The sequence below is a fragment of the Centropristis striata genome, chromosome 22 (genome assembly GCF_030273125.1).
Source record: "Centropristis striata isolate RG_2023a ecotype Rhode Island chromosome 22, C.striata_1.0, whole genome shotgun sequence".
In the NCBI taxonomy this organism is placed as follows: Eukaryota; Metazoa; Chordata; class Actinopteri; order Perciformes; family Serranidae; genus Centropristis; species Centropristis striata.
The window spans coordinates 27,675,597-27,703,535 of NC_081538.1; the positions used below are offsets into that span (position 1 = coordinate 27,675,597).

The window sequence follows — 27,939 nt, forward strand, 5'->3', positions numbered from 1 at the left end:
GCCCCCGGGCCTCCAGTTGCCCATCCCTGCTCCAAGTCATGGCTGACATCTATGTCTCTGCCCTCAGCTCAACTCTTGGCAACAAAGCACTTATTTCCCAAGAGGTCAAACTGGTTGAAAGTTGAATCTCCTGCAGAACAGAGTCCGTCCAATCAGAAGTACTCGTAGGTGGGACATCAATTCTCTTAACCAATCCAAAGAGATCTAAACAAAAGGAATCTACGGCACCTTTCAACCATTGAAATTAATAAGAGGATAACAGAACTAAATCCTAATGACCAGGCGAGTATCAAAAGAGATAAAAACGAGGCTGAAACGACCAGCAGAAGCTGTAATTAGACACTTTTTGGTCAGAAACTTAAAAAGAGAAACACTCGACAGTGAGGAGCATCCATCTCTCTGTAAATGACTCTCCGGTCTGCACACAATAGACTTAAACAACCAGAATAGCAAGTAATTAAAGGCATTGTACTAAATTAAATGGAAATTTAAAAAAAACCCTGGCTAGAATCATTAGACTGAGGGCCATTGTAGCTCTCCTCCTCCGGTCCTTTTTGTCTTTGCGTCTCTTTTCATGTTTTCTATTCTTCACCACGCACAGCGGCGGCCTTTTATTCCCGTAATGATCACTCTGTCTGTTCACAGAGCGACGCCTCACGTCTCTGAAACAAGACTGACTGACGTGACCCTGAATTAACGGAGAGAGGCAGAGACAGCCGGAGATACCCGGGTTATTAAATGGCCCTCCACGCTTCCCGCTCTTCACTCACACACACACAAATATCCATCATCATAAACTGGTTGTGAGACGGGCAGAGTGTATATGTATCCGCGGGTCGTGGCGGTGGAGTTAAAGAGCGCCTGGGGTAAAATAAAGCGTGATGCTGACAAAACTGACTTACAAATTGTTCCATCAGCAAGACAATGTGATGTGACTGGACTGTCTTTGTTCTAGTAATTTAGTGTTTTTTTCAGTCATTTTGTGTCTTTTTTGGTCATTTTGTGTCTTTTTTAAGTAATTTAGTGTTTTTTCAGTCATTTTGTGTCTTTTTCTAATAATTTTGTGACTTTTTTGTAATTTTGTGTGTTTTTTGGGTCATTTTGTGTCTTTTTTGGTCATTTTATGTTTTGTTTTTTTTAAGTAATTTTGTGACTTTTTGGTAATTTTGTGTCTTTCTAATCATTTTGTGACTTTTTTGGTAATTTTGTGTGTTTTTTGGGTAATTTTGTGTCTTTTTTGGTCATTTTATGTTTTGTTTTTTTTAAGTAATTTTGTGACTTTTTTGGTAATTTTGTGTCTTTCTAATCATTTTGTGACTTTTTTGGTCATTTTGTGTGTTTTTTGGGTCATTTTGTGTCTTTTTTGGTCATTTTATGTTTGTTTTTTTAAAGTAATTTTCTGACTTTTTCTAATAATTTTGTGACTTTTTTGGTAATTTTGTGTCTTTTATGGGTCATTTTGTGTGCTTTTTAAAGTAATTTAGTGTTTTTTCAGTCATTTTGTGTCTATTTTGTGTCTTTTTTTAAAGTAATTTTGTGTTTCAGTAATTTTGTGTCTTTTTCTAAAATTTTGTGACTTTTTTGGTAATTTTGTGTCTTTAAGTAATTTAGTTTTTTCTGTCATTTTGTGTCTTTTTTTTTTTTTTTTTTTAATTTTGTGTCTTTTTTTGGGCATTACTGCCTCCAGCCCTGATACTGACCCCTGTCTTAGACACTTTTTTTTCTTTTTAATTGTTATATTTATATTACATATGGTTATTGTTACCCATTTTGTTGACCCTGAATTAACGGAGAGAGGCAGAGACAGCCGGAGATACCCGGGTTATTAAATGGCCCTCCACGCTTCCCACTCTTCACTCACACACACACAAATATCCATCATCATAAACTGGTTGTGAGACGGGCAGAGTGTATATGTATCTGCGGGTCGTGGCGGCGAAGTTAAAGAGCGCCTGGGGTAAAATAAACGGCGCCTGATGGTTCGGAGGCCTGCACACAGCGCGCTCCCGGGAGTTTAGTGAAAGCGTGATGCTGACAGAACTGACTTACAAATTGTTCCATCAGCGAGACAATGTGATGTGACTGGATGCGACGCCTCCACCGGCGCTCTGATCTGCACCGCAGAACGGAGAAACCACCAGCAGGGACCATTTGCAGAATGTTTTATCGTTGAACAGGGGAAGAAGAAAAAAAAAGGCTCAAATGTGCATTTAAATTTTCTGCTCCACAAGAAATTGCCTGGGAGATTGGAGGCTGTTCAGCATTAACATTTCCCTCCAAAATAACATTCAAAGACGATGGCGGACTGATAACAAGCCTCGTTTCACTCTCATGTTCACTAAGTGGAGCGACTTCTTTATCGTCTTTCTATCAAGTATGACTACCTTTCTCAACACTGGAACGTCTCAACAAAATGCACCAAATTTGCATGTAAGGTCATGGAAAAAATGACTAGACCACCCTTGCTTTCTCCTTGCAATAATATATTTATAATATAAAGAAACAATCTGCATAAACAGTACTTTTACTTTACTTTAGGTACATCTGATGCTGATACTTTTGTACTTTTACTTATGAAAAGGATCTAAATATTACTTACACTACTGTGTTTTTCATTATATTTTAGTGAAAACTACTTCTTTTCCCGTTTCCAACTGATTACCAATGTTGTTTGGGTTTTTTTTTGTGTGACCACAATCATTCCCGAACCCTATTTGTGCCCAGAACTCAAAAATTCCCTTTGGTAAAAGTGTACTCCATTCTGGCCTCAACACAAATGTGAAGGTATGTATTTAAAACTATTGAAACTGTTTGGCTAATTCACAATCACTAGATGTTTATGGTCAGCGGAGACGCTGTGCATAATTAGCCATGCTGGTTTGTTTACAATCAGCTGCTGCACAGTTGTGCACAGTTAGCGACGGCGGCCACAGTTGAGTCTCCCGTGTTTAATCCGTCGTGTATGTAACCTGAAACTGTCGCTAAAAGATTACGCAACGGTCGAAAAACCATACGTCACCTCCGGATGTAAAGTTTGTCATTTGTGTCCAGTTGAAAACTTCTCGTCAACGATGTAATTGCACTAACCAGTATCCAGTAGTTCTGTCAATAATTACTTATTGTAAACCTAACCCTGTTTTTTCCTAACCCTAAACATGTAGCTTTGTTGTCCAACATGGAGTCATTTTCTATCATCTCGTTAACAGGTTTTAAACAGCAACATATCGTTATTTCGTAGCATTTCATGCTAACTTCATTGCCTAAATTTTTGTCAGAAATCATATAAATCATCATGAAGGACGTTACAGTTGGAAGGAAATCACATGATAAGTAAGATACACAAACAACCACTGTAGAACCTGGTCTCACAGGAATCCGTGAAATAGCCACGGATTCGCTTAATTCAAAATCTGTGGAATAGCCACGGAATCACTCAAATTTCCGTGAAACTGACACGGATTTCGCTACAATGCAAGTTAATGACATATCATTCCCGTGGCTATTCCATGGATATTTTTTCCTATTGGTTTGTTCCAAGTCACGTGACTTTCAAGGTCCCGGCAGTCAGAACAAAAAACATGGCAGACAGTTCTCTCATTTTTAGTGAAAAAAATCAATATTTTGACTTAGTTTCTGCATAAAAATGGATTTTGATCACATTTCTAGCGAGAAATATATGTTTTATTTTCTAAATCTTCACTCAGTGAATGTACATAATCACTTTGTATGTTGGAATAGCCACGGGATATGACTGTCATTAACTTGCATTGTAGCGAAATGTCAGTTTCACGGAAATTTGAGTGATTCCGTGGCTATTCCACGGATTCCTGTGAGACCATGTTGGCCACTGTAACATGTTCACTGGCCTCCAGCTGTTTGTTACCAATTACTAACACTGTTTTTGCGGCATGTTTGTGATCTCGACCACGACACACCAGAATAAATAAAAAGCATAAAAGCCATACTCATCTACTGGCAATGAAGAAGAAGTGTATCACACATTTTTTTCCCCGTGTTTAAAAAGCCTGCATATAAGAGCTTATTAAGTGGGAGGAAAAAAAGGGTATAGCATTGAAAGCTCCATTAGAAAGGAATCTCTCCACGCTCACAAAGAAGAAGAAGAAGAAGAAGAAGAAAAGCAGCGCAGGTCACTAATCAGGCAGCAGCTCTTCACTGGGAGCTCCCTGACAACAGCAGCCTAATGAGATCTGGACAAACAACACGTCTGCATAAACACACCAGCCTTCACTTCAACACAGCTCCTTTAATCCCACTTTCCTGCCTCTTACGCTTTAAAAAGCCTCTGTAGCGTCAGACTTGTTCATTTAGTGGCCTGCAGTTTTCTCTAATTGATTCAATTTAAGGAGAGACTAAGGGGATTTTTTAAAAACACATTGATATCCCCACTGTAATAAATTATTCTGCAGTCATTTCATTTTACTTAATATATTTGATAAAATGTATTAAATATAAATGCGTCCTTGGTTTTGAGGCAGTTGTTTAAGTAACTTAAATATAAAAATGTTTGAGATAGAATCTACTTATTTTGATCACATTAAATATAATCTTGATGTGTTTGTAATTCTAAATCAAGAGAATTTTGAATGAATCCAACACAATAGAATTAGTCCGTTTTTAATTGACAGGCACTTCCTGTTAAGTTGTTATTAACTCAACTTGTAACGTAGTTAGATTTCATTAATATTGCGTGCAATCTGTTGCCTCAATTTTATTGAGTAGGTATTGTTTGTTTTATTTACAGTGCAGTTTGTTATTGACATTAAGACAATTTCTTTTTTTGCATTACAAGTTTTCGGAAATTTTATGTTTAGATATGCAAATTAGATGTGAACTCATTAAATTTGTGCTACTTTTGCATATATTTCCAGGACATAAATGTGAATATTTGATAAAGCAAATTTAAAAAATATTTTATTTTGTTGATATATTATATTTAAAGGGTTTTACAGAAGGAAATTGGGATATCTCTTTCCTTCAAATCTGAAAACACACACAAAAAAAAAAGCCATAAAAAAACTATTTGTCATATTTTTAGGGACAAAATGTTGTATAAATCAGGGTTTGAAGGATATATAGACAAGCCCCACTGTAAAAAAAACAACAAAAAACCTTCAGAATATAGTTAGGAATAAAACTGTTAAGTTTGGTGTCTGTGAGTGGAGCTGAAGTTGAGATTTATGAGAAAAAACATGTTTAGAGAAAACGTCCTTTATAGGTTTTTATACTTCTACAGGTGAATAGGGTAGTTTTTTTAACTTATAGATATCACCATAAAACTTCCACAGTATGTTATTTACATTAAGACAATATTATTTTGCATTACACGTTTTATGAAATTTTATGTTTAGATATGCAAATGAGGCATGAGATTTATGAGAAAAACTCATTTTTAGAAAACGGCCTTTAAAGGTTTTTACACCTCCTTAATGTTAACGACTATTTGAAGACAAAATATTGATTCTAATTCATATCAACAACAAGTTGGAACTTTCTAACAATGACGAGGTTTACACTACGTTAACGGTACACGCTGCAATACAGCGCTAACTTTTAGTGATTTTCGGAGAAATCTGCAGGCACAAATTAATCATATTTAGACAAATAAACACTGAAATGTTTGTTTTGGATGTTTCCTTTCCACTATTCTGAAAGAAGCTGTGTTTTACCTGAGAAAAACAGCCCAAAACTAGAGTTCTGGCATATTTTCACACCTTTCTGGTTGTTTGTGCAATGATTTTTGTTGGCAGGAAGAAAGACTTTTAAGCAAAAGACATGAAAGAAATGACAATTTAATGACATTAAGAAGTTATTATTTGCAAAGATATAAAAGTGCATGCTTAACAGCTGCCGGGCTTGCTGTTAAAAGTACAAACAAGCCTCTTTTCCACCAAAGCAAATGTGTGTTTTGCAGCTGTAACACCGTACAGTAATGAAAGCATCTACATGTGCTGCTGTGAACACCTACACACAGATACCTGCGTCCCCGGTGATCCATGAAAAAAACTCACAAAAAGGGAAAAAAAAGTGACATTTTTGATGTTTCGGGGGGGAGAAAAAACACTCAGGATGATGAAAAGAGGCGAAGAGGAAGAAAAAGAAGCCCCGGCTCCGTTTCTTTGCTGTTTATTAGCATCAGTGGTGCAGCAGGAGCCTCATTATAATGTAAAGGCAGCGCGAGAAAAACACCCCGGCAATGAGAACGCTATCAGAGGTGTCGCAGGGAAATCAAGAGAGACGAGATGAAGAATGTGGCGGATGATCGCTTTAAGAGGCTGCTCATGATTACAGCAGCGTGTCTTTTAAATAAAGTTTGTGACTCTGTTAGCAGCAAGAAGAGCATGAAGAGAGCAGCAGAGGTTTTATTTTAACTACAGTTGCAATTAAATATTGTTTTCAGCATTAAATATTGCCATTATTATTTCCTTAATGAGTCAGTTTGTCTCTAAAAGTTGTGAAAAATGTATTTCCCAGAGGCCAAAGTGACTCTTTAACCATCTAAAACATGGGTCTCAAAGTCACGGCCCGCGGGCCAATTGCGGCCCCCGTGATGATTTTTTGTGGCCCCCGCCTTGTTATGAAAGTTTAATGAGTTTTATATGAATGGCACTTTACCGTGTTGTGTGTGGAAGGTCCCTTTAATTACTTTTACTGTCTTTTTTAATAATTTTGTGTCTTTTAAAAATAATTTTGTGTCTTTTAAAAATAATTTTGTGTCTTTTAAAAAAAAAATTGTGTCTTTTTTGTGTCATTTTGTGTCTTTTTTTTGTAATTTTGTGTCTTTTTTGGTCATTTTGATACTGCCTCCAGCGGCCCCCAGGTAATTTGAGTTTGAGACCCCTGATCTAAAACCAAAATACATTACATTTAATAGGATTTAAAATAGAAAAACGTTACACTTTTCACTTTAAAGTAGCTGTAACCTGCTAATGTTTGTACTTTTTCCTCCACAAGTGACTCAAATGATGATAATTTATCCAAATAATGGCTCGTTAATTGTCTATCCAGACAAGAAATTCTGCTTTTGATCATCCGTCACACAAAACCAGACAAAAACATCTGTGCTAATCACACTTGTTAGACAAGTGAAACCTCATTTATTTTGTTAATGTTTTTTAAAATAAGCATCCTTAGTGAAGATGCAATGATTGGATCATCAGCACAAAGTTAAATCTGCAACTATTTTGATGTTCAACTTTCACTGGTTCCAGCTTCTTAAATTAAATAATTTGCCGCTTTTCTTTGTCATATATGACAGTAAACTTTGGATTTTGGAGTGTTTGAATAAAATAAGCATTTTAACAGTCGTTTTCTGATCATTTATAGACAATATGAACAGTTAATTGAGGAAATAATTAGCTGTTCGATTAACAGAAATAACAATTATTTAGAAAGTTATGAGGTTCAGAAGATGATTTATGCTGACTGTATGGTGGGATTAAGTTGGAATAAATATATATATATAATTAATAATAATAATTAATAATAATTATAATATATATATATATATATATATATATGTTATTTTATATAGCTAGTTATTTAAACTGTTAGACTATATTTCTATTTATTGATTTTAATATATTTTATTAATTACATTTATTGGTTTGAATGTATTTTTATTGTATTTTCTATGAATTAATAAAAAAAATGTATGTATAATTTATATATCTTGAAAAAAATTAAAGCATAAAAAATAAATGAATAAATAAATGAATAGCAGATAAAGTGAAAATAAAAATAATCTTAAATTGCAGCTTTAATCACATTTTTCTCTTTTTTTAAAACTTATTTTCATTTATTTATTTTATTTCTATGCACTCATATGTTACTTAAACAGATGTAATAAAGTGTAAAAAAAAAAAAAAAACTGTTTTAAAAAAACTGTAGTAATTAAGTTAATCTTACTGTGCTGATTTCTTCCAATAAGGACATTGCTCTTCAGTTTAACCTGAGAGAGGTTAAGTGAGTTCAGCCTCCATGATGACGCAGCGATCAGTTGGACGAGTGAAGTAATCAAAGGTCAGCAGCAGCAGCAGCAGCAGGTAAACACTGTAAAACAACACCTGAGTCTCTCCTGAGTCACCTTACACACACTTCCTGCTCTGATGTTTACACACACACACTCAGGGACTTAACGGGCCAATCAGGAGAGAGCTCCCTGAGGCTGAATGTCACCTGCGCTGTCATTGGTCGAGGTGTGAGGACAGAAAACACAAGCCAGGAGGGACTGAAACTGTCTGTCAGACAACATTCATCTAGTAAAGATTAGTCAGAATTAGTCAGTAAAACTGTCAATATGTGGCTGTTTGCACCTCGTCTTATTAAATACACATGGAAGAATAACATTTTTAACTTCAGAAGTGCTTTTATACTTTAACCAATGATGTTGATTTTAATTGTTTTTATTTGCAAATGCATTTTTCACTGTGTTTTAACTGCAAAGCATCTTTGAGTACCATGTAAAGTGCTCTATGAATAATTTTTTTTTTTTTTTTTTTACAGAGCAATCATTTTTATTCTGTTGTTTTTTTTTATCTTTACTTCTATTTTTATCATCTTTATACTCTAGTCTCCATTCTCTCTCTATGGAGTACACTTCTTTAAAAATAAAAAATAATAATAATAATAATAATAATAAGAGAGAGAAAAACACATACTTGCAGAAAAAGCCGAAACGTGTTCGTCAAATAAAATTTTAATAATTTAAAACAACGTTTAAGTTAAAAGTGTCTTAAATAAAATGTATTATTTTATAATTTTTTTTTTTTTTTTTTTTTATGTTTTCTTACAGAGCAAGAAGTTTTCTTCTACTTTTTTCCTCTTTATTTCTATTTTTATCATCTTTATCTAGTCTTCATTATCTCTTTATGGAGAGAGAATAAAATGCTAAAAAACAAAATAATAATTTAATAATAACTGAAGCTGAAGCTGATTATTATCAATTAGTCAAATAAAATTTTAATAATTGATAAGAACGTTTAAGTTATTTTTCTAGCACGATATGCAAAATATTCCTTGGTCCCAGCTTGTTTTTTATACTAGGAAACCCCACCCTTGGCTTTAAGAAAAAAGGTGGAAAATCAACTATTCTAAAAATGATTGATAGATGATGAAAATGAGCAGAAATGTACAGTCTAAATAAAGTGTGTACATAGTAAATGCTATGCCTGTATAAAAATCCTGTAAGTGTGTTATAAGTCTAGATAAACATGGAGAAAATTCTCTACTGCTTTATTAATGAATCCAGCAAATTAAACACCTGATACACGTTAACATCAACCTCACCGACACTTTGTGCAAAACCATTCATATCTACAGCCTTGGAAATATTGTTCAGGAGATTTTATTGAGCTCGCTCGCCGTGCTGTTATATAAAGACATAATGCAACGGACACTGAAAAAGAAAAGAAAGAAAATATATCAGGACGACTGAGGGATCAACTCATCAAATCATCATTCAGACCATTGACTGTCAGGGGCAGGAATGTCACAACAATCCTTGACAAATACATCTTATTTATCATCATATTGGCTGAAATGAAAGAAAAGACAGGAACATATATGTTCTGTAACTGCAGGTAGGTCCACATTTTCTTCATACTGAAAGCATTTAAACAGGTAAAAGTGGAAAATAAAGTGTCTCTTGCCAACAACAATTGAACAGAAAGCTCACTCAAGGTCGCAGGAAATCTAATCAACTGAAATAAACACAAACAAGTGAGACAAGTGAGGTCTCTTTGACCTCTGACCCCTCTCTTTCTACCATTAAAGCCGGGAAAGATACATCGTTTTGTAGTATTTATAGTTCTTTCCACCTATTTTCGGTCTCTTGGCCAAAGACATGCATCAGAATACATGTGGGAGTGTTGCAATGCACCATGGGACTTTTCCAGAACTGAAATCATCGCCAAAAAAAGACACAAAATGACAAAAAACAGACACAAAATGATCAAAAAAGGCACAAAATTACTAAAAAACTGACTAAGAAAAGATACAAAAAGACATAAAATGAGAATACATGTGGGAGTGTCGCAATGCGTCATGGGACTTTTCCAGAACTGAAATCATGGTGAAGACGACTATAGTGGAGGGAGCTCAGATATAACAGCTATAAGCTCTCAAATACTTTTTGAATTTCATTTCTATCTGCTACAGAGGCTGAAAAATCTATTATTTAGTAGGAAGAGTTGACACTTCTGTTGAATTTACAGAAAAAACAGAATGGTTTTAGGGGCTTATTTTAAAATCGCCAAGAGGTTTTACAGGCATTTTTTACAGCTGTTTTAGGCCTAAATGGGTTTTTTTTTTTTAAAAGACACGAAATTACCAGAAAGACAAAAAATTACCAAAAAGACACAAAATTACCAAAAAAAGACACAAAATTACTAAAAAAAGACACAAAATTACTAAAAAAAAGACACAAAATTACCAAAAAAAGACACAAAATTACCAACAAAAGACACAAAATTACAAAAAACGCAAAATTATTTTAAAAAAAAGACACAAAATGACCCAAAAATGACACAAAATTACTAAAAAGGCCACAAAATTACCAAAAAAAGTAATTAAAGGGACCTTCTACACACAACACGGTAAAGTGCCATTCATATAAAACTCACATTAAACTTTCATATCAAGGTGGGGGCCACAAAATATCGTCAGTAGGGCCACAATTGGCCCGCGGGCCGCGTGTTTGAGTCCCATGAATTAAACAGAATGCTCAATCAAGGTTGCATGAAATCTAATAATCTGAAATAAACACAAACAAGCGAGACAGTGAGTGATTCTCTTTGACCTTTGACCTCTCTCCTGGTCTTAAATCACACCAACATGAAGCCTGAAGACTCTTTATAGCAGCTTGTCCTTCTCTTGTTGTCTCCGCCAACGTATAATTTAATTCCAGGCTCTGAGGTTACGACATGTTTTCCCTCCAACAGACACTTATGTTGGTGTTTGGACACGGGAGCTCCAGAAACAACCACATGGCTCCACTAGAGAACAGGCTGGCTAGATTTAATAACTATAAAAAGCTTCGAAAGAGAGAAAACAGTGTGTGTGGACGCTCCAACGAGTCGTCTAGCTGCCAGATGACCACAGTGAGAACACGCGGAGCAGCCAGCAGACGGACGGACGGACGGACACGAGGAGAGCATGACGTCCATCTGGGAGACAGCTTTATCTCTCACATCGTGTTTTCAATTTCACAGCCTGTGATCTCAGATTAGAGGCGGAGAACGCCACAGTGTGTCATGAAGTCATGAGAACAGTCTGCTGCACTTTGACCTTCCACATGCATCCATCTGCACTTTCACATGCTTCAGCCAACTCGCTTTATACTCCAGAACGCTGGTTCTTATTCAAGATTTAAAAAAAACGTGTTGCACGTCACTTAGATGGAGGATATTTACAGTTTGTTTTCTTAATTTTCTTGTTCATTTTATATACACTACCGGTCAAAAGTTTTAGAACACCCCAATTTTTCCAGTTTTTTATTGAAATTCAAGCAGTTCAAGTCAAATGAACAGCTTGAAAGGGTACAAAGGTAAGTGGTGAACTGCCAGAGGTAAATAAAAAAAGGTAAGCTTAACCAAAACTGAAAAATAATGTACATTTCAGAATTATACAAGTAGGCCTTTTTCAGGGAACAAGAAATGGGTTAACAACTTAACTCTATGGAGTCTTGGGCTATTTTGTCCATTTTTGAATTCTTTTCATGTCTTTGTAAGTCATTTTGTGTCTTTTTTTGGTCATTTTGTGTCTTTAAGTCATTTTGTGTCTTTTGGTGTCTTTTTTTGTCATTTTGTGTCTTTTTTTAGTCCTTTAGTCCAAAATAAAATGTGATTTTTAATCTTTTTTTTTACTTTCGAAACACTATCATGCTGCATAAAGAATTTTAAATGTTGCAAATGTGCATTCATTTTAGACGACACTGAGACATTAAACTGCATCATTTTCAATTAAATTCTGGAAAAGTTGGTGTGTTCTAAAACTTTTGACCAGTAGTGTATATCTACAGCAGGGATGGGTAACTTAAATGCTGCAGGGGGCCACAGTTTTTCATGTTCACTACCACAGGGCCACATATAGGACCGTGCACTTAACCAGATATGATGAAACTGCAATTTTAAATATGTTTACAGTGCAGTAACTTAACATACTTCATGCTCAAATGCATGTAGAACAGTAGAAATAGGAATACAAAAGGTTTGAAGCAAATCAAAAAACACTTACTGCGATTTATTTTTATTTTTCAGTGCAAGAACAGCAGACCAACATTAATTGCAAGAAGTAATTTTTGTGTATTTTTACACTGCACTTTTAAGATTTCATGCTCAAATACATGTAGTTGAACTGAGGGCCACTTCAAGTGAGGGTGGGGGCTGTATCCCGCTTTGTTATTGTTTTAAGGTAAAAAGAAAGAAGGAATATAACTATCTGACTATCTAACTGAGTCATTTCTTAAATAAAGAATGTCTGTTTTTTTTAAGAACTGTCTTGACTTTAATGTTTTATAATCTATATTAAAGTTTATTTATATATACACACAAAACACAGCATGGCCTGCAGGGGACTAACACTCCCTCCTCTGTTACTACAAGGCCTGACTGAAGATTATAGTTCCTTTGGTTTAACATGCAAAATATCATAATGTGGCCGATCAGACCTTGGAGGTCAAAGTCATGCAAAGCTACAATTGCTGCACTAAAACATTAATAAAGTTGCAACTTGTCCTGCAACAAAACGATCAGAAGAGCCACTGAATCCAGAAGAAAAAGTTTCATAATGAGTCTTTTTACTCTGCTTTTTACTCTGAATCTTTGAATGCAGGACTTCTACTTGCAGCAGAGTAGTTTTACATTGTGGTATTGCTGCTTTCACAGGAAGTAAAGGGTCTAAATCAGGGGTCTCAAACTTGTGTTGTGGCCCTCGTGACGATATTTTGTGGCCCCCACCTTGATATGAAAGTTTAATGTGAGTTTTATATGAATGGCACTTTACCGTGTTGTGTGTGGAAGGTCCCTTTAATTAATAATTTTGGTAATGTTGTGTCTTTTTTTTGTAATTTTGTGTCTCTTTTAGTAATTTTGTGTCTTTTTTAAATAATTGTGTCTTTTTTAAATAATTGTGTCTTTTTTAAATAATTGTGTGTCTTTTTAAAATAATTTTGTGTCTTTTTTTAATAGTTGTGTCTTTTTTGATAATTTTGTGTCTTTTTTAAATAATTGTGTGTCTTTTTTTAATAGTTTTGTGTCTTTTTTAAATAATTGTGTGTCTTTTTTTAATAGTTTTGTGTCTTTTTTTAATAGTTTTGTGTCTTTTTTTGTAATTTTGTGTCTTTTTTGTAATTTTGTGTCTTTTATGGTAATTTTGTGTCTTTTTTTCTATCATTTTGTGTCTTTTTTTTGTTATTTTGTGTCTTTTTGGGGTCATTTTGATACTGCCTCCAGCGGCCCCCAGGTAATTGGAGCTACAATGCAGACAAACAATAACTTTTAAAAAAGCTAGTTTTTAATTACAGTTTGCTCAGATCGTGCAGAAATGTGTAGAAATCTCACATGATTTGCTGAATTAAGCATGCTCTTCTCGAAACTAAATTACATTAAACATCTTATCCACACTACCATCACACTCTTAACCACATTATTCTCACTACAGAATGTATAAAAAAATGTCCAGTTATTGGTTTTGAGTTGCATACGTTCTCTGTCCGCCCCCATATCTTTAATTTCACAGTTCATCTTCTATCTGCAGGATCATTTGATTTTTATTCCTCTCACTCTCATTTCATTCAGAGTTGACTGTCCGGCCTCGGGCTGCGTTCAACAACATAACTTCCTGTGTAAAGACAAACAGCCGTGAGAGTAACTGAACCAGTCAGACAGGTCTCTGATGGCCGACTGTACTGACAGCATGCGTGGAGCTCAGCTCACAGTCTGACAGCATTTCTCCACAAGGTTACTAGTTTGGCAACACACACATTCCTCTGAGGTCGGAACATCTTATTGGTTCATTAAAACACTGGCGGGTGGAGCTGTAGGACTACTGTACTGTACAGCATGCTGGAGATAGAGAGAACAACACATTCAATAGAAAAGTTTGCATCCAGGGTGAAATAATATGTGCTACAGCTGCAGAAAGTGTTCAGCTAATAGCTCCATGCATGCACAATATCACTCTTTACTACCTTTGGCTATTGGTCCCAGGGTTGTGCATGATTTAATTCAGTAAATAATTATTAAACGGGTGTAAAAAAACCTCTCTGCTTGCAAAATAGTAGAAACAGCTCCACCGGCTATGTCCAAAAGTAAGAAAATTCAACTAGCAGCATCTCTTAATTGCACAAATGTCTTATTTTCCTTTTGGCTTTTTTAAAGAATTGAAAAAAGAAGATGTAATGTGTCAATTAGAGAGCTTTAGAGGTGTTGGAAAGTTGATTTTCTTAGCTTTTTACCTTTGGACTAGAGGTATGAATCAGCGTATTGGCCCCATGATAAGATTTTATCCTAATATTTGAGTCACAATACGATATTATTGTGATTTTAAGCATTTTGCAATATGGTGAGTATTGAGATACAATACAATAACCAAAATTATTATCAAGAAAAGCATGGAAAATGTCTAGATATCAGCTCAGATATCAATAATCCTGCAAAATAATACAATTAAAAAACTTTAACAGATTTATTTGTACGGAGAACTTTATCAAGTTTTAATATTTTATTGAATAACAAAAACATGAATGTTGAGTTAAATTTAAAAAATAAGTAAAATGCATGAAATCTGGTTGTCTTAGTCGACATTATGCTAAAAATATATTTCCCAAACTATTTACAAGTTCCCTGTTAAGGGACAAAATTCCCAGTTTGTTCCTGGTAATTCCCATGTTTCCAACTTTGAAAATGCCCTGAATTTCGCAACCCTACTTTGAACATCAGTTTGTTAAAAACAGCTGATAAGACTTTAATTTAAGAGCTGATATCTAGACATTTTTCATGGTTTTCTTCATAATAACCAACATCATTATCAAGAAAAACATGGAAAATGTCTAGATATCAGCTCTTAAATTAAACTAACTCAGCATTTTAGTCTCCCTGGCGCTTCGCCATTTCTCCATTAGCTCTGTGTTTCTGTTGTTAGGCAAGGTTACCGCGAGATGAGGTTACCACTAGGTGAGGTTACCACTAGATGAGGTTGCCACTAGGTGAGGTTACCACTAGGTGAGGTTACCACTAGGTGAAGTTACCACTAGGTGAGGTTACCGCTAGGTGAGGTTACCACTAGGTAAGGTTACCGCTAGGTGAGGTTACCGCTAGGTGAGGTTACCTCTAGGTGAGGTTACCGCTAGGTGAGGTTACCGCTAGGTGAAGTTACCGCTAGGTGAGGTTACCGCTAGGTGAGGTTTTTTAAACTTTTCTATAGTGATTTTTCTATTTAAATAAATGAATAAACGTTTAATGTGGCTCTTATTTAGTTGTTTTTGTCCCACTAATGAATTAAATGCTGACTCATCTATATTTAACACATTAGATTTATTACATCCCTTAAAATCAAGAGGGCTTCACGACCCCCCCGTGCATCTTTGCTGCCCCCCCTGTTGGGAATCACTGCTCTAGAATACAACGTAACTTCATATTAAACTGCACAGACATGAATGATATCCAAACTCTCAACTCCGGCCCATTAAAGTGATTAAATGACACACTTCCCAAGAAGTCAAAGTATTCCTGTAAATGCTGCCGTGTGTCACCACGACACTCGAGTTCATTCAATCCTGCTGAATCCAGTCTGACTCAGCCTGCAGATCGGAGTAAAGTCCACTTAAAAAGCAAACAGATAAGAGAACAGAAAGGGAATATATATCTCTTCTACTCAATGCAAAACATGTCCAACTTATCCGACAACAGCGTCATTAACCTGCCGACCTCCCCGCATCGTGGGCGTCATGCTAATATGTGAATAAAAAGAGAAAGAGGTCGGTGCCCTTTGATATTCATTCCTTGTAGTTATTTCCCTGTAAATTATTAAAGCCGGCCGTCTTGTTGGATCTGGCCAATAAGCAGCTAAATGCAACTCTGTTTGCCTCCAGGAAATGTTTGTAGAAACTCCCAGGAGCTGCTCACTGCACTTCCAAGTCAGAAGATAATGTAAAACAGTGTACAGTTTGTCCCCGAGGCTATTCAACAGCTCGCTAACTAACTTTTACTAACAAGTCAGAGATAGTGTTCCCTGGAAATAGACTTCTGTGCTTCTAGGAAAACAATACAAAAGAGGGATTTGCTGAAGAGCTCACTCAAAAGAACACACTATCGATTGCTTTTTCTGAGAACGCATTAGAAAATGCAATTTCCTTGAAAACATTAATTGAACAAGCCTCAGCGAAGAGTGTTAGGACACATTTGAATCACTCATCGTGGCACTGGATGCCTGAGCATGCAACTTTTTCCATTTTTTCACTCACTTTATGCACCTCAAATGCACACCAAAACTTCCTGCAGGGGAATTAACCCTCTGGAGTCCATCTATTTATTGAAATACACATGTTTTATGTACAGTAATAACTTTATTTATATATGATATGTAGACAAGCTGAGAAAGCCAGTTAAAAATGCACCATAGGAGTATTCAGTGTGCCATTTATGTTTCTAGACCATTTTTAAATTGTGAATTTTCTTTCCACAATGAAAACTAATACTATTTTTAATTTACATGCAAATAAAAAAAATAACAAAAAATGGTACATTTCCATAGACACCTGTGTCTTTTGTTTGTATTTTGGGTTCCTGGCAGCTTTATACTTTATTAATTAAAATAAAATGAAAAATCTGACCGATAGCCAAGATTGTGTGGAGAAGAGTGTTGATTTCGGAGTTGTTTTAACACTTGTAGTGGTCAAAAAGCTATTAGAGTTAGATTCACTTCAGTTGGAGTTGATTTTCAGATTTCGTGACTCGTATGTTCGGCTAAAGACAGAATGCACTTTTAATGTATCGTAAAACAAAACGATGAATGTTAATTATCACACTAGTGAAAGGAAATAACATGATTTTAGCGTTAAAAAAACTTTGTGTGTCAAAGTCACACAATGTATGTTAAAAATTAACACTCAGAGTGAAAGGGAATAACACGATTAACACAAAGAGTTAAAATATTACCACGTTTCAAAGTGTATTTTTAACTCAGAAATCATGAGAACTATATAAACTCAGAAAAAGTGTTAAATTTAACACTCTTTGAGTCAAATAAACACTCCCGATTCTGCTGTGTGCATGTGATGTAAATCAGACTGAAAGATGCTAAACAGAGACAGAAATTAATGCATATGAAGTTGACACATTTGAACCAAAATCTCCTAAAGGGTTAAACATGACAATGAGCCGTTCCAGCAGCCTTGAAGGTGCATGCTCGACTGCTCCCAGCATCATATTAGCCATAACATCAAGCATAGAGTCTAAACAGAGCGGTGCTGCTGCAGCTGTAATGGTTTTATGGCCTCAGAGCTCAAGGTGCAGTGTGGAGGCTACTCTAATCCATTAACTGACACCATGGGCAATTACCTCCCCATCATGTACAGCAATGCTCGGGAGCAGACGGCCAACAGCACAATGTTTCAAAAGATTCATTTTTCCCCCCCAACACATGAAATGCAGGTTAATGCCTCCTAATGACCTTTGGACCAAAGATTTGACTAAGTAGAGCCATTATCCAGCTGCTGGTGTAATGGTTGGAGCACTTCTGATCAATACTGCCATCAAAAAACATCTGTTTCTACCACAGAATCTGAAGCTGTCAACTCTCAAACCCCCCTTTTGCTCCAACTTCCAATTATCCTCCTCGGGATTGGTATAGATTTAATGAGGAGAATCAATAAGAGATAATGGTTTTTATGCACAGGTGTTGTAAATGCCAAGAGTGTGAAGTTAAAGCCAGTCCAGTCTGGAATACATTATTGAAGCCGCTCAACAGGATCAGCCCACTCGCTGAGGCTCCAGATGTTCTGTGCATTGATTAGTCCCCAACACATTCCGGTGTCTGCCTTGTGCATTGAACGCCACGCCAGATTCCGCTTAAAAATCAGCGAATTAAACAAAATCTTACCCACCAGGCGAGAATAGCCTCTCAAAAACATGTTTAACCTCATGAATTTGACTATGACAACCCAGGCTTTAATTCGGCTAACATATAAAACACATTATTAAAAGTTATGTCATGCTAAGTTTGGAATAAAAGCTCCACCCGCCTTCAAATTAATAGATCTTGACTCCACAATTGTCTCCCATTACGTTGATTGTGGCTCGATTGGCAATAAATCAATGCCAAAAGTTTTTCTCGCTATAAAACACCGCTTGGTGGATACTTTATACGCCGAATTACTACTACATGGTTGTTTTTTCGTAAAACATCGCAACTTGTGTCACATGGTGCGTTTTCCATTGCCGAACGAGCGATAAATAATTAAATTTGAAGTTTTGCGAGCGGAGTTCGGCGTGACGTTCTCCGAAAAAACAAGCGAAAATGGCACAAAGCGTTGATAAGAAATCACGAGGGGTTTGCAAATCTCTAAAACCGCCTTAGAGGTTTTGTGAGAAGCGGTGAGGTGTTTGCATGAAACAGATATAATATTTAAATCGCTGCTTACCTTATGCACGCGCCGCTGAGTCCGCTGAACTGCCGTGTTTTCTGTCTGTATTCCCCCAGAAAAAGGTATCAAAAGTTAGAAAATAAACCCTCTGCGTCAACGGCGGATAAAAGTTCCCAAATGTACATCCCGGTGTGAAGAAAACTGGTGAATGAGACAAACTGGAGCAAAAATAATAAACGTGCGCTTCCAGCTGCGCAGCTCCTGCAGTCACTGGTGAAGTTTTAGTTCAACAATATTCCCACGACAAACTATAAGACAAGCTGCTTCCTCCGTGCGTCCCCACGCCCACGAACCCGGCCAACTACATGCCCGGCTCAGGTGGATAAATCATGACTAACACACACACACACATGCAGTTGTTTTAATGGCAGGAGTGTGTGTTTTCTGTCTCCAGTGCGACACACATCCAGCCGGATCTGCAGCCAGAAGCTCCGCTGCAAACGGCGCGATACGCAACACAAGTGGGGAGAGTCAGGATGAGGCTTTTCTTCCTCCTCCTCCTCCTCCTCCTCCTCCTCCTCCTCCCTCTACTAAACCCCCAATGCCCTGAGGTTTACACAATCAGTCAAGTTTAACGCAGTTAGCGACATTAACGCCAGGCGCACGGTTCTGTTCCCTTCAAAATAAAAGCATGGTTGTCCTAGTGGAAAACCAGGATGCACTTTATTGGCTTTAATGTTTAAAAATGTAGGGAATTAGACTCCAGTTTTGAATGAAACTCGTTGTGGTTGCTCCAATAAATATTTAAAGGAAGATAAAAGTAGACATACAGCTACATAGATGATAATTATATTAATAAATGACATAGAAGATAAGACAAGAGGCATATGGATCAACTGCGGGAAAATTTGGTTGTTGAAGCAGAAATTATTGCAGATAAAGTAATAAATAAAAATAAATAAAAATGTAAAAAATTATAATATGTACAAAGAGGTATATAAATCTAAAAAGTAAAATTTACATAACTATTTGAAATAGAATTTAAATTAAAAGAAAAGAAATATCTAAATGACACAAAGTGGAAGTTGTGTGATTATTTCAGGTTTTATTTTTTATTTTTTTATTATTATTTTTTTTAAATATATTTTAAGACCAAAACGTACAATGTCTGTGAACAAGTCAGTTGTTTCTGTAAACTGTAAAAAAATTAAAAAAATTAAAAAAATAAAAAGTAAATTGCTAAATATTGAATAGATATAGGCTAAATATATGGCAATATATGGCAACACCAGGTGAAAGTTTTGTTTAGGTTTGTTCAAACTGATAATGAAGGCATTTGGCATTAATTAAAGCAACAAAAAAGATTATTTGCAGTCAAGCTATATGACTCTCGCTCATGAATGTAGAGACGTGGTGTCAGGAGAAAAATAACAAATAAATAAATAAAATAAAATTGAGTTTTAAACAAGATTCAAAACCAGCCAACCATACATTTCTAGCTTCATCAAACATACATGAATAAAGATGTACAGCAAAAATCCTCCAGCAGTCAAATTTGCATGATTTATAGCATCTTTGCATTTAACATATTTTGTTCTCGCCTGCAGCTAAATGTAATGGACTCTTTGGGAACTCTTTTTTTTATCTCCATATCTAAACTTAAATATATCTGTCTCACAAATCAAAATGAAATATGAAGACAGCTGAAAAAGGAGTGAAAGCACATGAAACTGATAAATACCATGAATAATATAGTTTTGGAATGATTCATTGGCAGTAACCCCATGCTTTGTGGACCAAAATGCCAATAATAATTCCTATTTACTCGTAAATATACATTATTAATTAAATTAAATCTATTATTTATTAATTTATTTACTATTAATCTTTTTATTTTTATGATTTTTCCTTCTGTTTCCTTGATGATAATCTTTTTATTGTAATTTTTGCAAGCTGTTTAATTTTTATTTAACAGCATTTTAAGATATTATGTAACATGGTAATACTGGAGTTAAATTATACATTTTGTATTTATCAATGTATTATGCTTTTTTTAATGTTTTCTCCTTTTCTGAATTTTTTCTCTCGGTTCTTTGATGACTTTTTATTTTTATTTCATTGTTTTCATATGCTGTGTAACTCCAGTATTACCATGTTTAATTGATCAAAATGCAAATTAAAAAAATACTTTAATTACTACAGTAACTTTAACAGTGACATTAACCATATAAAAAGTATAAAGTCCTGTATATTTATTAGGCATGTGTCAAAACCATGCTTTAGCAAAAGGCATTTTATTTTGAAAAGTGCACCCGGAAGCCTTGCTCCGTCATGTTTCCTCCTTGACGGAGGCAGATTAAACTCAGTCTCATGGGTTTAAACTGAAGGCCATTAAAACAAGCCAACAATCACTTTAAAAACAAAGGAGAATTAAAGGTTATAGAGCTCATATTTTTAAGGAGAAAGTCATGATCGTAAAAACAAAACATTAAATGTGAAAAATCAACCTTAAAAACAGAAAACTGTTGCTTTTCCTCTGACAGATGTTGCTCGTGCTGCTTCTAATCCAACTTTTAGATTAAAACCTCCTTTTAAATAGATTATGTACAGTTTAATTCACATCTATAATAATCTATTTAGACTCCCAGGAGAAATCAATTGGATTTCATTGATGTTTTTGTATTTTACCCTTTGAGTTTTGGGCTGTTTTGACAATTTTTTAAAATATTTTTCATTCAGCAATTATAAATGTTAACGATGCCATGTTGGTATCATAGTTTTTATTTTATTTTTAATTTTTATTTGAATTTAAAATCAACAACACAAAATGACCAAAACAGACACAACATTATTTACAAAAGACACAAAATTACCAAAAAAAAGACACAAAATTACCAAAAAAAGACGCAAAATTATTAAAAAGATGCAAAATTATTAAAAAAAGACACAAAATTATTAAAAAATACACCGAATTATTAAAAAAGACAAAATTATTTAAATAAGACACAAGATTATCAAAAAACGACACAAAATTACCAAAAAAGACACAAAATTACCAAAAAAGACACAAAATTACCAAAAAAAGACAGAATTACCAAAAAGACACAAAATTATTAAAAAGCAAAATTATTTTTTTTAAAGGCAAAATTATTTAAAAAGACAAAATTATTTTTAAAAAAGACAAAAAATTACCAGAAAAAGTAATTAAAGGGACCTTCCACACACAACATGGTAAAGTGCCATTCATATAAAACTCACATTAAACTTTCATATCAAGGTGGGGGCCACAAAATATCGTCATATTTTTTATACTGAATATATTTGACCTTATCTCTGGTTTTACTTGGTCTATCATCATCAAACAAAAACTGTCATGGAGCTTCAAGCCAGAACTTTATATGGAAGTTAACGGCAGGGCTCGACGTCACTTCGTTTTTACATTGTAACATCATGAAGAAGTACATTTGTGGGCTCCTGAGGGTTAATCTGTACATTTCCTGTGTGATTTTATTCTTGTGGACGTTTGAAGCGGCAGTAAATCTTGCGAGCGGTCTGGGAGAGTGTTCCTGCTGTCAGGCCCAGTTAAGCGTGCAGTCGCCCCTGCTGCTAATTCGAGGGCTTGGAGCGGCACAATGGACGCTTTGTTGTTGGAGAATTTGTCTGAGCAGTAATCCTTGACACTGGGCCGTTCGGGGGCCTAACCTTTTGTTTCATAAGTCTCCTGAATGTTACAGTAGGCATCAGAGCAGTGGAACAACTTAAAGTGATTTATGGAGCGAGATCTGAGTGTGAATGGACGCGGCGGCTGTGTTTTAGAGGCAGCCGGGTGCCGGGAGGTCAAAGGTCACGAGCGGGGAATGAGCAGAGTTAAAGGCAAGGCTGGTGATGTTTTTATGATGTTTTTTATAGATTTACATCTTCCGTATAGGAACCAATGGGGCCTCAGGCAGAGAGCTAAACACACAGGAGGAGAGGAACATCACAGTGTTTTAGTCTTTTATGGGAGTTTATTTAACCCTTTATCAGGCGAAGAACCGTATTTGGTAACTTCAGCGGATATCCAAAATAAAAATATTTTGAGAAAAAAGTTGCAAATTTACTAGATTAAAGTGGCAAATCTACAAGAAAAAAAGTTGGAGATTTAAGAGATTAAAAGTGGCAAATCTGCGTGGAAAAAAGTTGCAAATTTACTAGATTAAAGTGGGGGGAAAAAGCAACTTTTTGCAGATTTGCCACTTTAAATCTCTTAAATCTGCGATTTTTTTTCTTGTAGATTTGCCACTTTAAATCTCGTAAATCTGCAACTTTTTTTCTTGTGGATTTGTCACTTTAATCTAGTAAATTTGCAACTTTTTTCTCGACCCCATTTTGATATCCACTGAAGTTACCAAATATAGTTCTTCGCCTGATAAAGGGTTAACTCCAAAAAAATGGGGAATTGTGACAGAAGACTCAAGGCAAATATTTAACATAAGATGAGATAGGATGCTCCTTTATAAGTCCCACAATGAGGACATTTTCAGTTTTAAAGCAGCGAAAATAATAATAAATCGTAACCAGAAGAAATATAAAAGTATTAACAACTTATAGTATAAAGGGGACAGGCCAGAAAAAAGCACCACAATTTTTCCACATGCTCTCTATCACCATATGTTTCTATTTTTGGTAGGAGCCACTTCATCAAGATTGTGGATCGGAGATGGCAGCCATATAAAGTCTATGAGAACCAATATATCTTCCAAGCCACTTAGAAGGTCAATCTTGGTGTCAAAATATACATTTTCTGTTGGGAAAAATGTACATACAAGATCTGACATGAGATGAAAGCTTTCCCTTGATTTGTTTCAGCAGTGTACATGAGATTCCAAACACTTTCAACTCAGGATTCCTGCTGCAGCACTTGAAGCAAGTTTCCTACCAGTCTGGGTGAAAAATGAACATATCTATTTGATCAAATAATCATCTAGTTATATTCTGAAAAGCTTTAAATTCTTTTTTGACCCAGAAAATGTATATTTTGACACCAAGATTGACTTTCTAAGTGGCTTGGAAGATATATTGGTTCTCATAGACTTTATATGGCTGCCATCTCCGATCCGCAATCTTGATGAAGTGGCTCCTAACAAAAATTGAAACCTATTGTGAAAGAGAACATGTGTGTGGTTCTTTTGTCTGTGTCCCCTATATTTAGCTCAGCCGCCTGACTATAAAGCAAGAAGAAGTATATAAATATTAAATAAATCTGAACTATTGCATAAAAATGTTGCATTTTATTGTGAAAGAGCTCACTAATGAGCAGTGGTTGAGAGTAACTTTTACTCAACATACTTTTATTTAAGTACTGTTTTTTTTCTCTCTCAATATTTTATAGGGAAATATTGTACTATTTTACTTCATTATACATTTATTGAAACAGCTTTAGTTACTTTTCAGGTGGATAATAAAAAAATATAAATATAATAATGATAATGAAAATAATAATAATAATAATGATAATAATAATAACAATGATAATAATATAATGATAATAATAATAATAATAATGATAATAATAATGATAATAATAATAATAATAATAATAATAATAACAATAATAATAATAATAATAATAATGACGATGATGATGATGATAACGATAATAAATAAAAAATATCATCAAAAAATAAATTATGATATAATAATATTACACGGGTAATTATATGGGTAACACTACCCATTAGTATATTTAGTGATTTAAATTAACTGAATTTTTAGAAGATGAAACATTAAAGTGATGAATACATGAATGCATTATGATCCAATAACATAATATATATTACTCTGCAGAAGGAGTACTTTTACTTTTGTTTCTGTATTTAACACTTTATACTTTACTTAATTTTCATGTCGAATTAATTGAATTTAATGAGTGTATTTGCACTGTGATATTAATACTTTTACTCAAGTAAATGAACACTGATAGTGTCATTTGTATTGTCTCAAACTACAGAAAAAAATGGCACTCTTATTGCAAAAAAATCTGCATTTATTCATACTTAAAATTTGTGTTGGAGACTCAAAATCTGTCTATGCAAATAAGCCTAAAAAAAGGGTAAATGTGTATAAAAACTTGGACATATCATCCATTTTCTTGGAGCCGGAGCCTCTGTTTACTGCTCGTTGTTCCTGCTGGTTACTCAAGTGCTCATGTTGCAGAGTGGCCCATTTCACCAGAGTGTTTATTGTTGGGATGTTACCAAATCCAAATATGTTATTTGGGAAAGCACAAATAATGTGACAAATTTGAAGATTCGATTTGAAGTTGCTTGTTGTTATTCTGAGGAGAAACTATCACTGACATTCTGTTCCTCTATGAAAAGTATCCATGAGGATGTGGAAAAATGCTTTATAAGTAATTATATGCCCTGATTAAACCAAATTGATGCCTTAAGGGCAAAAACCTAGAAAATACAGTTTTTGCCTGATTTTGCACGATGATAAATCACATCAGTTTACAGTCTTCTATATGGATACAGATCATTTTGTTTGTTAAATGAATACAGCTGCAGATAATTCATCATCTTCATGCACATCTAGTCTTTTATTGGCCTTAAACTATTGATGCATTACTGTTGCAGCTGATGCTGACATGAAGACATGAAGCTCTGTCTTAACTTATAACTTATACGTATGTTTTTAATGAAATTCTGTATCTTTACGGTGAGCCGAAGGCAAATTTCCACCATGGTGGATAATAAAGATTTATTGTATTGTATACATCACTTACTTGTTGGTTCCATTTTGCACTATTAATCTGATTCTGCAAAGTAACTGATACATGTAATGTTTTTTAAAGTATAAAGTAGCAGAATATAGAAAAGAAAGGAACTTTGGTGAGATTTTGAAGTGCGGCCATTGCTAAGAATCATGGGAGGTGTAGTTGTGAATGAAGGCCACACATGCTTCAATGTAAATCACACACACACAAACACACACACACACAAACAGATAATTACTCAGTCAGATGAACAGATAGACAGTTTGTCAGTCGGTGATTTAATCACTTAATGAGTTTATCAGACTGACACACACTCACACTCTGATTGTGTGTGTGTGTATGTGTGTATGTGTGTGTGTGTGAGTGTGGGGGGGGTTTTTTTAGGATAAGCGGCGAGGAAATACATGCTGTCAGTGAAGGGTCCTCACAAAGATAGAAGAACAAGGAACTGTGTGCGTGCGTGTGTGTGTGCTTGTATTTACACTGTCCCCTCAAACAAAACACATGCAAATACTGCCACACACGCTCACGTACACACTCTTTGAAGTGTTTCAGATACTGAAGCTTGTCAATACACATTATTTGGTCGTCACATAGGGACACACACACACACACACACACACACACACACACACACACTGCAGCCCATGTCATGTCCTGTGGACTTAAGCAAAGCTTGTTTGCCGTCTGTGGCCATGTTCAGGCTCACTCACCATCATCACCAGGCAGGAACGACAACATTTGGAGATCCTGCAAAATTGTAAAAAGGCTTTCTACAATATCTGCACATGGCAGCTTTGGTTGGAGAAAGACTGAGCTTTCTGCAAATACAATATGCAAAAGGTAAAAGGAGAGAACAAATTTTGGCCATTGAGCTGCAGCTCTGTCAATAAAGGAGGTGAACATAGTGATTAAACAATTGTCAGGAGTGGGATTTGAACCCACGCCTCCATTTGGAGACCAGAAATCCCATTGATCAGGAAGGAATGAACCCTTGAGTCTGGCGCCTTAGACCACTCGGCCATCCTGACACCTGTTGCTGAAGTAACCATAGTTGCTCAGGAATCACAATTTTGGATTGATAACATGATTTCATCACATGTGGTTTAAGAGGTTAAAATGCTATAGTAGCCTAAATGGGACTAAAAGTGTGTTACATTGCAGATAAAGGTAAATGGTAAATGAGGTACACTTATATAGTACTTTCATCCAAAGCACTTTACACTACGTTCATTCACCCATTCACACACACATTCATACTGGTGGGCGAGGCTACCAGGGCACACTGGTGCCACCTGCCACCATTCGGAATTCATTCACACACCGATGAACGCAGCTTTGGGAGCAATTTGCGGTTCAGTATCTTGCTCAAGGATACTTCGACATGTAGCCTGACCATGGTCAGGGATCGAACCACCAACCTTCCGGTTACTGGATGAACGATCTACCAAGTGAGCCACAGTCGCAAAGGGGGAACAGTGTGGTAAAAATGTTTTGTCAAGAGTGGGATTTGAACCCATGCCTCCATTGTGAGACCAGAAGTCCCTTTGATCAGGAAGCTATCAACTCTTGAGTCTGGCGCCTTAGACCACTCGGCCATCCTGACATCTGTTGCTGTTGTAACCATAGTTGGCCTAGAATTACAATTTTGGTTTGATAACCAAATATTTCATCACATTTCTGTGCCATGTCACTTGGGAAAACTAAAAAGAATAAGGGGGAAATTATGGTTTAAAAGTTGAAAAGTGAGTTACCTTCAAGCTGAAGATGGTAAATCCCATTTTATCAAAAATATTCATATTTTCACTTTACTTTATGACGGACTGAAATATTTGGATGCAGTGGTGCTTGATTCTTACAGATGTGTGATTCTCTCTTTGACTACAGATTCCATACAGTCAAGAGTCTGAGGGTTTTGGTCCCATTGAACCTCTTAAACCACAGGATGAACTGTAAAGATTGTGGTGATCCTCTGTCCTTTCCCTTTATATCCATAGTTTTTTACCTTTTCCAACTCAAGGTAGATGAAAGCTGAGTTAAACATTTTGTCAGGAGTGGGATTTGAACCCACGCCTCCATTTGGAGACCAGAAATCCCTTTATTCAGGAAGGAATCAACTCTTGAGTCTGGCGCCTTAGACCACTCGGCCATCCTGACAAGTACATGCTGAAGATAAACATCGTCAGTCTAGAACTACAAGTGTTCTGTGAAATATCTCAACAGTTACTGGATGGATTGGCGCAACATTTGGTAGAAACATTTATGATACCAAGAAGACAAATCCTGATGATTTTGGTGATTCTCTGAGTTTTTCTTTAGAACCACCATCTGTTAAAAGTTTTCACCTATTCTGTGAAATATCTCAACAGTGACTCCAAACATTCATGGTTCCAAGAAGATTAGTCCTAAAGCTTGTGATGATTCCTTGAGTTTTTCTGCAGAGCCACCAGCAGGTCAAATATTCACTTATTCTGTGAAATATTTTAATATTTACTGGTAAGATTGTCTTAAAATTGAGTACAAACGTCTGACACCTTAGACCACTCGGCCATCCTTACAACTGTTATAGTAGTGGTCTAGA

The 27,939-nt window shown here is 35.5% G+C and overlaps 1 protein-coding gene and 3 non-coding genes across 4 annotated transcripts in view; all 4 read right to left on the minus strand.

Annotated features, from left to right (window-relative positions):
- The window catches only part of plxnb2a.1 (plexin b2a, tandem duplicate 1), a 279,990-nt gene extending 260,836 nt beyond the window's left edge, over window positions 1-19,154 (minus strand). The window contains exon 1 of the mRNA XM_059325664.1: window positions 18,659-19,154. The gene's annotated coding sequence lies outside the window, so the exon portion shown is untranslated. The remainder of the gene's footprint in view (window positions 1-18,658) is intronic.
- A 7,124-nt stretch (window positions 19,155-26,278) lies between these two features.
- Window positions 26,279-26,389, minus strand: trnal-caa (transfer RNA leucine (anticodon CAA)). The gene is made up of 2 exons: window positions 26,352-26,389; window positions 26,279-26,324 (listed from the first exon to the last, which is right to left on the minus strand). It is a non-coding gene; the product is annotated as a tRNA-Leu (tRNA).
- A 464-nt stretch (window positions 26,390-26,853) lies between these two features.
- On the minus strand, window positions 26,854-26,964 carry trnal-caa (transfer RNA leucine (anticodon CAA)). Its single transcript has 2 exons — window positions 26,927-26,964; window positions 26,854-26,899 (listed from the first exon to the last, which is right to left on the minus strand). It is a non-coding gene; the product is annotated as a tRNA-Leu (tRNA).
- Window positions 26,965-27,404: 440 nt separating this feature from the next.
- trnal-caa (transfer RNA leucine (anticodon CAA)) lies at window positions 27,405-27,515 on the minus strand. Its single transcript has 2 exons — window positions 27,478-27,515; window positions 27,405-27,450 (listed from the first exon to the last, which is right to left on the minus strand). It is a non-coding gene; the product is annotated as a tRNA-Leu (tRNA).
- Between the last annotated feature and the right edge of the window lie 424 nt (window positions 27,516-27,939).